Below are 13,835 nucleotides of genomic sequence, written 5' to 3'. Positions count from 1 at the left end.
AGCAAACATTCAACGTCAGCCCATATACTCAAACTTCATGTTATAGCAAAGTTGTACTGCAATAAATCACGGAAATAGGCTGTTTTATTTTTTTCAAGTATATTTATTTCTTGTTAGCAATATACGTAAAAGCTAAAATAGGAAGCCCTTTTTAATAAACCTTTCAAATTCAGAAGTTTAATATATTAAAGTATGGGTTGTCTCAACGCATCAAGATATATTTTAAATACAGGCACATTGGACATAGAAGTTGAGGGGGTAACATGGCCAACTAGAGCATGGGCGTCAATTCACTAAAATGCTAGGGGTAGTGGCAGGGACATCACCGGAAATGACATCACATCAGGGCCTATTTCAAAGTGGAATACTCTGCTAAACCATTTTCCATTGTTTGAAAGCTGAAAATGAATGATTATGAGTAAAATAAAGGGCGGCAAAAATGTCGCAAAATTTCCATATTTGTGTCGCTAAATTTCCATATTTGTGCCGCTAAATTTGCTAATCCAAGGCGCAATATCCTGTGGGGTCTGATTGATGACATCTCAACTGACATCACTGATGACATCATTCAGTGAGTGTGTTTTGTAAAAGTTTCTGAGACTTAAAGATATATATTAAGCTAGTGAATAAGTTAAATTACTATTCTTTGTATTGTACTACTAAAGAGTGATACTATTTCTAACATATGTCAATTGAGTGGCTGTTTGACTGTGTATTAGGACTGAGTAATCCTGTCTCTTATAATATAATGGAGCTGTTAACTCTCGTTATGAACATGTCAACTACTCGAATCCATCATTTTCAAATTCCTATCATCTCTGCATAGATAAAACGAGTATCACTGAGATGGATACTTATTGCATAGGTCATAAGTTCAGATTCGTTGAGAGATGACTTATCCTTTCACTAGTCCATTTTGGATAAAATGAGTACCATTGGAAAATAAGAACACGTAATTAATATGCAATTTCAGGATTGGTTAATACAACGTCCTTAACAAATATGAACAAAAATAGTATCGGCGAGAAAGGAAAACAGTAAGTACATAATTTTAGAAAGAAAAAAACATTATTTTATCAGTCTGCAATTCAAAGCAACTAACTGCTGATAATGAACGGATTTTTGCAGCACGTGCTTACACCACCAGACAACTTTTCAAGCTGCAATTCCCGAAATTCCTTTGTGCATTCCTTCTTCACACATCTGTGACATAGAAACAATTTGCCAGATTTACTACTATCTCATGTACTCTTGTACTGCAAAGCGCAACCTAAGTTCGGCCGTATGTTACATTAGAGGGAGCGGGCAGGTATCTACTAAAATGTGGCACTGCTGCAGTAAACCCATGTCTTGGCTCACTTTAGGCTGTATTGTTCCCCCGCCCACACACCTCATTTTAAACTTTTTTCTCATTGTATTTGTGTTGTACAGTACACTTTTGCAAAGTTAGAAAGGTTTGGAGAAAAAACGTTTTTCCCTTTTAGACCTGCCTAGAGGAGGTGTATTTTTTGTGCACAAAACCCTGTCTGCAAATGTTAGTAGATAAGGCTTTCATTCAAAATACCATGACCAGTTACATAGGAATGTCTAGGCTCCGCCCATAGGATGCATCACTAGCCCAAAGTGGCGCATAGGGTTACAACACTTTTGGTGACTTGTCACCTTCACAAAGGGTTGATAAATCTGAGCCACTGTTTCAACTATAGACAAAAGGAATTAGCTTCCACATTTATTAGGTTTTCGCGAAAAATGTGACTTCGGTGCAATCAGGTGTGGGACTTTAAATAGGGAATATTTTAGCTTCACATGTTGTTTCTTTAGCACTATGTATCTATGCCTTGCATAGTGGTATTTTCTAAATTATTTTGTGTGTGTTATTTTAACTTACTGCCAAAGGTCATAGCCTTTAATTTTCCTTCAAACTAGGCAATGTTGCACTGCTCACAGACAATATTACACCGACCTTAAACCACCATTTGCGGGGACAAACTGGTATAAAATGTATTTGCACTTTTAGTTTTCACTTTGGATGTCAGTGCAACAAATTTCACTGCAAAATTGCCCAGCATCAGTGTAGAATTGCTCTGTTTCACATTTCACTTTTAAGTTGTTACTTATTACATATTTTATATTATCTATCTCTGTTTTCTTGAAGCTAGCCGTATAATGCCAAGGGATCCAGGAAACAGGTGCATATTTTGTGATGTTTACTTGTCTGTCTTTATGCATAATTCGGAGCACCATTGTGCAGACAAGTTTGCCCCACAGCTTTATGACACATTTCGGTATAAACAATGCTAAATAACTGGTTTGTGGTCTACTTTCATGAGTTCCGGCGCCAATGTGCATGAACTGATCTGAATAGACAGCTTTGGCTTGTTAGAACTTGTAACTGTCACTCACGACATACAGAGATGTTGGGATGCGTATGCCACCTGCTAGGTAAGCTATGGCCCCTCCCCTGAGAGTCCGATGGCATGAAAAAACAGGCATTCCGAATCTTTTTTTGACACAAACTATCATGCTAATCTAGTGTGTGCAGAGACCTAGGCCTCACCCTGGCACTGTGACATCCAGCAACCTGTTCTTTGACCTGGAAGGGTGCACTAAGTGCGCCCTTGTAACAGATGCAGGAATACTATACATTTCTGGTGTAAATCACATAATGTGGAAGTGGCAGTGTCCTGTGATTTGTGCATCTCTAGTGTGACCAGACCTTTTTCAGTGTGTCAGAGAGAAGGCTGTCTACAGACCCCTCTCATGTACAGTTCTGCTGTCATGTGAACCTCCGGCATCTTGCACTGATTTACATGTACACGTTGAAAGTGTATGTGTGTGTGCAGTAAGTGTGTAGCTCATGAATGGCAATAGGACCCTGTACGTGGCATGAACCAACGTACGAGAGCCAGTGGGATCCATTTTAGAAGTATATTATGGATGTAGTAGCCTTTACTCTGAAGTTGTTGTTCTGCATGACCTTTACAATACAGTATTTACAATGCAGGTAAGCACCATGCAAGTAAGTATATTTAATTGTGTTTTACCTTTACCACTCATCCTTTACCATTGTGATTTACTGCATAGGTATGTATGAGTTTAAATTTTTCCAGGATAACATTATTTTTATGTATATAAATATATATATATATATATATATTCACTTAAAAAACCATAGGTTTCACACATGTTATAGTTAGCTGGATATTTCACTCGTAAAAAACCAATGAAATTCCCCCGTTATAGTTAGTTCAGATAACTATAACTCGCGTGGCCGCAATCCACTGCTCATGACGTCACATATTACATCACTCATGACATGGTCAGTGGCATCACTCATGACATCATCCTTCTGATAGAGTGGCGGTCGCGCGAGTTATAGTTATCTGAACTAACTATAACGGGGGAATTTCATTGGTTTTTTACGAGTGAAATGTCCAGCTAACTATAACATGTGTGAAACCTATGGTTTTTTAAGTGAATTTGCAAGGTTTTTTAAATGCTAATTCCTAACTATAACGTGTGTGAAACCTACGGTTTTTTAAGTGAATTTGTACGGTTTTTAAATGCTAAGGTATGTATTATTATATTTTTTATATATTTATTTTACAATAAACTACCTATGTATATAGTTATAGATTGACTGTATCCTGTAATATGGAATGGCTCGTTTAAAAAGTTTTTTTTTTTTTTAATGTTTTCCACCGTGCGCGCACGGTGCGCGCACCCCGCGATTTAAAAAAAATACATTTAAATTTGTTTTTCAGCCTTCAAGGCCCTTCAGGGACCCCCTGACAAAGGCTAGGGGGTCAGAAACTCTGTACCCTGCCCCCTTTTCATGTTCGCCACCTTCCTTTTTCCCTGTCGCACACAAAACAAACAAAATGGCGGCCGAAACTTCCTGATTTCTACCGATTCGAACGTTGACTGACATGTAACCACCAATCAGAATTAAGCTTGCGCACGTTAGGGTGCGCGCACGGTGCGCGCACGGTGCGCGCACGGTGCGCGCTTATAGATATATATGTACTTTTAACTGCAATTTTCTCAGGAAATACTGAACAGATTGACTCCATATATGCAAAAGGCACATGCCTGACCTGAGGACTACCTCTTTGCCAAATTTCAAGTAATTCCGTTCAGCCGTTCAGGCTGTACCTTCGACTAAAGGTCCTATGGGAAAATGCATGGGGAAAATGCGTTTTGGGACCCCCCTTTTTTCTCGGCCCCCGCTTGATGAATTACCCCGAGATTTTCAGGGTAGGAGCTGAGCAGAGCGCCCCATTAGTTTTGATAATTTCGCGAGGATTCGTCAACTGGTGCCAAAGTTATTCAAAATAGAATTTTGAGATTTCCTATGGAAACTCGGTCCTAACTATAACTATCTACTCACTCATGACATGGTCAGTGGCATTACTCATGACATCACCGATGACATCATCCTTGTGATAGAGTGGCGGTCGCGCGAGTTATAGTTATCTGACCTAACTATAACGGGGGAATTTCATTGGTTTTTCACGAGTGAAATGCCCAGCTAACTATAACATGTGTGAAACCTATGGTTTTTTAAGTGAATATATATATATATATATATATATATATATACACACACATATATATATATATATATATATATACATATATATATATATGAATCAACAAAGTGCCCAGAAGCTTAAGGGAGCACTCAACAGCTCGTCCACCCTCCGGTGCTCGTCGTCAATCTGCCTGCAGGAAGCCATTAATTCATATTCGACTGACGCGTTTCAGGGTAGATAACCCCTTTTTCAAAGGTTGCTTGCTTCAAACAAAGGCGCTGATATACTCTCATTTGCAGATGCTCTTTTATTGGTTGCTGGCCCCCACGTGTCTTCTTGAGCCTTGCTGAGTGCAGTTGCATATCCGGTGCATTCTGGGACATGCAGTTCCATCTGCAAATAAGCGCCAAAGAATTACTAGTGTGAAGACTTTAAATGTCTATAGTAGATTCCAAAATCATGCAGGTAAGTTAACTTTACTTGACTTGCTGTGCTTTGCGGTGCTGGAAAAGTTCCCCAACTCAGCCTCTCTTCATTGTAGAGATGGTGCTCCCCCCACGGCAGGACAGCCGTGCGTAAATGTGAATCAACAAAGTGCCCAGAAGCTTAAGGGAGCACTCAACAACTCGTCCACCCTCCAGTGCTCGTCGTCAATCTGCCTGCAGGAAGCCATTAATTTATATTCGTCTGACACGTTTCAGGGTAGATAACTCCGTTTTCAAAGGCTGCTTGCTTCAAACAATGGCGCTGATATACTCTCTCATTTGCAGATGCTCTTTTATTGGTTGCTGGCCCCCACGTGTCATCTTTAACCTTGCTGAGTGCAGTAGCATATCCGGTGCATTCTGGGACATGCAGTTCCATCTGCAAATAAGCGCCAAGGAATTACTAGTTGCGAAGATTTTAAATGTCTATAGTCAATTCCAGAATCATGCAGGTAAGTTACCTTTACTTGACTTGCTTGAGTCCCGATCAACCCTCGCCTAATTTTGACACTGCTACGCGGTGATTTCCCCACACGGCCACGGTATTGCGCCTCAGTCTATTCTTATAACAGCTTTGGGGAAAGCCCAGCTGTTGGAGCACCAGCAAGGGGGCTGACTTAAGGATTATAGGGGCATTTGTTCTGTGCTCACACCCTCTGCTATCATGTCTTCTCCAGAAGACCATTTTTACTCCTCCTACCAGGAAGTGGAGGAGGAATGGCCCCCCAACTTCTCCCTCCAGCAGTGGACCAAGCCCTCTCTCTGGCTATTTCTAGGGCGCTGGCTCCTCTTAGGGATCAGGTTGATAAGCTGGAGAAAAGCATCCCTGGGGTGTTCAGTGACCCAGATCTGGTGGTGGCGGGTCCCAGTAGCTCCCCAATGGGGAATAAAAGGGCCGTTAAGCATAACGCGGGGCACTTGGAAGGATTTGATAAACTTACGGAGACCTTCCTCAAGAATGCGCGATTGCTAAAACATGCACCCTGCCAGGAGGAGGAGGAGTTCAGAGAAAATTGCGACGCTGTCACCACTATTGTAGACCCCGACGGCGGGTTTCCCTTAGAGGGAGAGGGTGTATCGGAGAACGGTTTCTCCTCCGATGAGGATAAGGACTCGAGGCATCCCTGGCATCCAGAGTCCCACTTCTCTCAGTCCCGGGTTGGGGATGGGTCCACTCGGACATGTTCAAGCCTCCCCAAATTTACCATCCTAGGTTGACGGAGTGGACCCCTGACACCAAAGTGGCAGAGTATGTGGTGGGGAAAATCCATCAACACCTTGAAAGGGAGGTCAGGAATAGAATGAGGGGAGAATGCCCCAGGCCCTCACTGAAGGGGAAGGTGGCACACACGCCTGAAATTGATGAGAAACTATGTACCTTTTTCTCCAAGTATATGAGGGATCCCAAGAAAGGAATTGATAGGTCTTGGACGTGGTAGGGCCTTTGACCCAAATTATTCAATTGGCGGAGCATTTAAAAGAGTCAGTATTCCCTTTGTCCACGGATATTGTGGCTGGTTGGGTGCACTACCCTAAACCCTAAAACACTACCCCCTCCACTACCCAAACACCACTGCGTTACCCTAAACCCTAAAACACTACCCCCAGCATGACAACCTACACTAACCAAACATAACTGCACTACCTTAAACCCTAAAACACTACCACCAGCACGACTCCCTACACTACCCAAACACCACTGCACTACCCTAAACCCTAAATCTACCCCAGCACAACCCCCTACACTACACAAACACCACTACACGACCCTAAACCCTAAAACACTACCCCCAGCATGACCCCCTTCACTACACAAACACCACTGCACTGCCTTTAACCCTAAAACACTACCCCAGCACCACCCCCTACACTACACAAACAAGACTGCACTACCCTAAACACTAAATCTACCCCCAGCATGACCCCCTATACTACACAAACACCACTGCATTACCCTAAACCCTAAAACACTACCCCCAGCACAACCGCCTTCACTACCCAAACACAACTGCACTACGCTAAACCCTAAAACACCACCCCAGCGCGACCCCCTTCACTACCCAAACACCACTGCACAACCCTAAACCCTAAAACATGACCCCCTACACTACAAAAACACCACTTCACTACCCTAAACCCTAAAACACTAGAACCCAGCATGACCCCCTCCACTACCCAAACACCACTGCACTACCCTAAACCCTAAAACACTACCCCCAGCACTACCCCTACACTACACAAACACCACTGCACTACCCTAAACCCTAAAACACTATCCCAGCACTACCCCTTACACTACCCAAACACCACTGCACTACCATAAACCCTAAATCACTACCCCCAGCACAACCCCCTACACTACACAAACACCACTGCACTACCCTAAACCCTAAAACACTACCACCAGCATGACTCCCTACTCTACCCAAACACCACTGCACTACCCTAAATCTACCCCCAGCATGACCCCCTACACTACCCAAACGCCACTGCACTACCCTAAACCATAAAACACTACCCCCAGCATTACCCCCTACACAACACAAACACCACTGCACCACCCTAAACACTAAAACACTACCACCAGCATGACCCCCTACACTCCTCAAAACCCTGCACTACCCTAAACCCTAAAACACTACCCCAGCACGACCCCCTATACTGCCCATACACCACTGCACTACCCTAAACCCTAAAACACTATCCCCAGCACGACCCCCTACACTACTGCACTACCCGAAACCCTAAAACACTACCCCAGCACGTCCCCTACACTACCCAAACACCACTGCACTACCCTAAACCCTAGAAAAAAAAACACACCATGCCCAATCCACCTTACCTCTCACTCCTCACGGTTCCTCTCTCCTCGTCGTTCCTGCTTCACGTCGTCTTTGAGGGGCGGTGCACGTCGTTGTGAGGAAACAGAACCGCCTCTGTTTCCTTACAACGACGTGGATCATCTACATGTTTTTTAGAACGCATGGTCATTTACCATACATACTTTTACAACAAAATTTGTTGTAAAGGCATGCGTAGTAAATGACCATACGTTCTAAAAAAATGTGTAGTAATGACTTCGCGATGTACAACACATGCGTGGTAATGCATGCGTTGTAATGGTATCGCGAAGTAAAAACGTCGTTGTAGCAGCTGTTTTCCGTTTGAAGCTGGCCCCTGTTCTTCAGTGAGACGTTTATTTGATTAATTAGGAGGAAGGAATGTGTTGATTTTACCGAAAAGTGCATTCCCAGCTGTTGTATTGTGAAAGTGTCCGTGTGGCCTGGCTTCACTTACGGTGAGAAAGTGGAAGAGTCTGTTTGGATCTAAAGGAGTTCTGTTGTTGGACGGGGCCAGCGCGACACGTCATCAGAAAACATAGCTAATGGAAAGCCTCCTCCCTGAAGTGTGGAGCAGTGCCATGAGAGGTCAACGAGTGTGCGTCCCACCGCAGTATGACCGTGCCGTGTGACCCATGTGCCACCTCCAGGGTATGGGAGGCAGAAGTGGCATCGCAGGTCCTCTTGAAGACCGTTGTAGCACTAATTCTACATTTTGGTACCACGGCATTTTAACTTTGTTGTTCCTGCCAGATACAAAGAGAAGATCCTGTGTTATTCAGTGCCCTCGTTACCTTTTTTGTGGGTTGTGGTGCTTGTCACTTCGCTGCCCCGCCGGTGCAAACGACTGGGCACCCCACCTCATGTGCCATCTGCAGGGCCTCTGCCCTCGGATCACTGGTTTCAGTTTCTGGAGTGGCAACATAAACAGTTGCTCACAAAGGAGTAGGCTGAACACTTAGGTGAATATCCCCTGCACCAGCATTCCACAGAAATTCTTTCCTAGCTCTCCCACGTCGTCGAGGACGTCATAATAGCACGGCTCCGCTCGCGACACCGTATGACGTCATCGGAGCCATAAGAGGACCTCTTCGGCGTGCTGACATCAGTTCCACCCATTTTTTCTGTGCCACCGAGGCAAACAGGCAGACCGAGACATTTTCACATGTATACATAGTATATTAAATATATATATTCACTGAAAAAAACATAGGTTTCAGGCACATTATAGTTAGAAATTAGCATTTAAAAAAGCTTAGAAATTCACTGAAAAAACCATAGGTTTCAGGGGCGTTATAGTTAGTTGGACATTTCACTCGTACAAAACCATAGAAATTCCCCCATTATAGTTAGTTCAGCTAACTATAACTCGCGCGCCCGCAATGCACTGCTGATGACGTCACATATTACTTCACTCATGACATGGTCAGGGACATCACTCATGACATCACTGATGACATCTCAGATGACATCACTGATGACACCATCCAGTGAATGTGTGTTTTTCTGAAAATTAAATATGTTTTATATATGTACATCTCAAGGTTGATGGAAGTATAAATGGGTATATAAGTGTCCAAATGAATGATTTTGTTTTGTAAAATTGATTGCATATCTGACTGATTAAGTTTATCTTAGTGAATACATGGGTTAGTGAGTAATGTTTAAATATGTAAATATCTGTATCAGTCTCTCACTTTGTGTATAAGTGGCTGCATGGGTTGGTGAGTAGCTACGTGAGTGTCTATATGGGTTCATTGTTGATTTTTTGAGTATCAGTATGAGTATCTGAGTGTCTGTATGGTTCGGTGGGGGTATTACTTAGTGCATAGATGCATGAATGAGTGACTCACTGTTTGTATGTGTTGAAGACAGCATGTGTGCAGGACTGTATAGGTGGATGAGTGTGTATATGGGTGTGTTAGTGAGTGAATGACTGTCTCAATAGTGTCTTTATGAGTAACTACATATGTTTTAAACTAGTATATGTGAGTATTGGTGTATATAAGTGAGTATATGTGAGAGTGAGAGATTGGAAGAGCTCCTGTACAAATAATTAGGTGTTTCTATAAGTGATTGTTTAAGAGATTATGTGTAAGATTCTGTAGAAGTAAGTGTGGTAGTGTGTGTATAACTGTATATGCAATTAAATGGATGTTTGATACTTTGTTTGCATGTGTGACTGTGTGTGAGTAACTCTATGGATGAGTGGCGGTGTGTAACAGGATGTATAGGTGTATGAATACATATGATGAGTGAGTACATGTATGAGTGACTGTTGGTGAATGAGTTTATGTGTGTGTAGATATTTGAATTACTGAATAGGTGTGTTGTAACTGGTATTAGTATGTCCATTGTTTTGAAAATGTTAGTTTGTATTATTGAGTGTGTGTATCAAAGGTTATATTAGGGTGAGAGGAGGTCTGCCACTCTATCAAAAGGCTGGTGTCATCACTGATGTCATCAGTGATGTCATTTGAGATGTCATCAGTGATGTCATCAGTGATGTCACTGACCATGCAATGAGTGATGTAATATGTGACGTCATCAGCAGTGCATTGCGGGCGCGCGAGTTATAGTTAGCTGAACTAACTATAACGGGGGAATTTCTATGATTTTGTACGAGTAAAATGTCCAACTAACTATAACGCCCCTGAAACCTATTGTTTTTTCAGTGAATATATATATATATATCTATATATATCTATCTATCTATATCTATCTATATATATATATATATATATATATATATATATATATACATATATATATGTATATATATTATCTACTGGCGGATGCCAGTAGATAGTTATAGTTAGGACCGTGTTTCCATAGGAAATCCGCAACATTCTATTTGGAATAACTTTGGCGCCGGTTGACGAATCCTCGCGAAATATTCAAAATAGGTGGGGCGCTCCGCTCCGCTCCTACCCTGAAAGTCTCGGGGGGATTCATCAAGCGGGGGCTGAGAAAAAAGGGGGGTCCCAAAACGCGTTTTTCCCATGCAATTTTCCATAGGGACCTTTAGTCCAAGGTACAGCCTGAACGGCTGAACAGAATTACTTGACGTTTGGCAGAGAGGTAGTCCTCAGCTCAGGGATGTGCCTTTTGCAGGTCTGGTGTCAATCTGTTCAGTACTTCCTGAGAAAATCAAAAGTAAAATCATATATATGTGGGCGGAGCCTAACGACACATCTCATCGTGAGATCTGATTGGCTGTCAGCACTTCATTCAAGAAGTGTTGGCAGCCATCTTGGGATCAATATACATGATAGCACCTCATTAAAAAGCATTGCAGTTAATAGAAGGTTTTAAGACTTTAGTTACATTATAAATCATTTGTTGATGGTACCATACTCATTTTAGGAATTGTGGTATGTTCTAAGGTGATTTCACCATGTGAAAAAGCCTTCTGCTGGGATATCATGATTGAGAGAAAAATATTTTCTCATGCCTTTCCCACAGAGGTTTGGAAGGTGATCTATAAGCTAAACTGAGAGCTTATTTTCTGTAAATTCACATTATCTTTCTCAGTCATGTGAGAATGAAGTCTGACATTCTCAGCAAAACATGTACATCTAACAAGGGCAGAGACTGTCAGTTGATTCCTTTGTGTTCTACTGCAGCTTCCCAGAGTGTTCCAAAGAACAACTAGAGCGCTAACAGTCCTAATTATGATAAACGTATGGCACACCTGAAGCCATCTTGCTTGAATTAAAGTGGTAACTCTTAAAACATTTAATTTAAAAAGGAACAAAATGAGGGGGTTCATTTTTCCATAAAAAGTATGATTAGTGCTGCAGAAAGAAAAATTAGGGCACATTTTGAGTGACTTCTCAAATCCTCTTCTATTTCATTAAAAACTTCTGATATGCAGACTGAAACATGCACTTTCAATACCAGCAGCAGTTTTCCCTGGTGAGCAGTAGCTTTACTACAGTGATCTAATGAGCAAAAAGAGTGCTAACATTTGGAATTGATGGCAAATGTGTGACACACCTGAATGCCTTCTTGATGGAATCAAAGTAAAAAACTGAAAGTATTTCCTACTGAGGAGACTGCAGTAAATGAGGAAATTAGGTAACTTCATAACAAATAAGTCTCCCAAGATGGCCACCAGAGACAAAAGAGCCCAAATGTAGCCCAAATATCACCCAGATGTAGCCCAAGTATAGCCCAATGACAGAATGTCCCAGAGTGTTCTTAAAAACAACTAGAGAGCTTACTGTCTTCATTATGACAAAAGTATGGCACACCTGAAGCCATCTTGATTGGAATAAACTGGTAACACTTAAAACATTTAATTTAAAAATAAAAACAATGAGGGGGTTCATTTTGCCATAGAAATTATGATTAATGCTGAAGAAAGAAAATGAGGGCACATTTTGAGTGACTTCTCAGATCCTCTTCTATCTCATTAAAAAATTCTGACATGCAGACGGAAACATGCACTTTTAATACCAGGAGCAGACTTCCATGGTGAACAGTAGTTTTACTACAGTGATCTAATGAGCAACTAGAGTGCTAACTTTAAGAATTTATGGCAAATGTGTGACATATCTGAATACCTTCATGATGGAATCAAAGTAAAAAATTGAAAGCATTTCCTAATGAGGAGACTGCAGTACATGAGGAAATTAGGAAACTTCATAACAAATAGATCTCACAAGATGGCCACCGGAGACAAAAGAGCCCAAATGTAGCCCAAAATCACCCAGATGTAGCCCAAATATAGCCCAATGATAGAAGTGTGCAAACCACTTATTATTTTGTGTTTTTGCAGTGTTATATAGTGCAGACTTGTCAGGTGTTGGAGTGCTTTACATGAGCATTGGTTACATCACACAAGAACAAATTTATTTTGGTTGTAGACATTGGGAGACTAAGTGATTTGACCAGAATCACAGAATGTCGAGCTGAAGCAGAAACTCCAACCTGGTTCCCCAGTTACAAAGTCTGCAGTTCTGGAAGTAACACCACATCCTCTCCCCTAAGTGCAACATTTAATCAAGTGGTCAACTGGATAAAAAAACATAAAGATAACAAATAATTTAAAAGTGCTTTGTCGCTATTTGAAAACTCAGAAAATATGTCCTTATTTTAGTCTTTTAGAGCACTAACCATAATTTTGATGCCAATAAGACCCTCTCATATATGTAATTTCTAAAGGAAATGCTCTAGGTATTACAGTTTTGATTACATCAAGATGACGTCAGGCCTTCCACACTTTTGTAATAAATATAGAATGTTAGCAATCTAGTTGTTCATTAGGATACTGTTGAGAGGCAGAGGCAAGTGGCACGGACTCTGAAAATTGAAGGCAGGTAGGAGGGTGCAAAGGCAACAATTTAACCACACTGAGCAGGCAGGAAGGGCCCTGGCAGCACAACAGACTATGGAGGGCAGTGGAAAGGGGGGCAGGGGCAACAAACCAACAATACAGGACTTGCAAGAGAGGCTGTGGCAATGTAATAGACCATTGTGGGCAGAAGGAAGAGGCAATGGTAGTACAACCATACATGCCAACAGACCCGATTCAGCCAGGAAACGTCCAATGTTTTTAAGCTCAAATGGGCTTTATTTGATCTGTCTCCTGTCTACAATCTCCTCTTTTTCAATGTAACTCAAAGGGGCAAATCAATACCCCAGTTTTTTTGCAAAATCTCCCTCTTACCAAGTTCAAAATGTTCGCAAGTATGGTACATTGGATCATGGAAGGAAATGGGGTAGGGACATGGACTTGGATAACAGAGGACAGGAGGGACATGGAGAGGTGCACCAAACTGACCCTCCAGGGCAGGCATCAGGGTTTGCAGCAGCACAATACACCACACAGTGCATGCGGGACGGGAGTGCAGCACAACAATCCATAGAAAGCAAGAGGGAGGGGACAGGACCATGCACATGGACAACAGAGAACAGAGGGGCAATAGGCAATGGTAGCTAGCTGACCATAATGGACAGACAGGAGAGAA

Source organism: Triturus cristatus, chromosome 9, assembly GCF_964204655.1.
Source record: "Triturus cristatus chromosome 9, aTriCri1.1, whole genome shotgun sequence".
In the NCBI taxonomy this organism is placed as follows: Eukaryota; Metazoa; Chordata; class Amphibia; order Caudata; family Salamandridae; genus Triturus; species Triturus cristatus.
The sequence above is the reverse complement of the archived record's forward strand: the minus strand, read 5'-3'. Positions refer to the sequence as shown.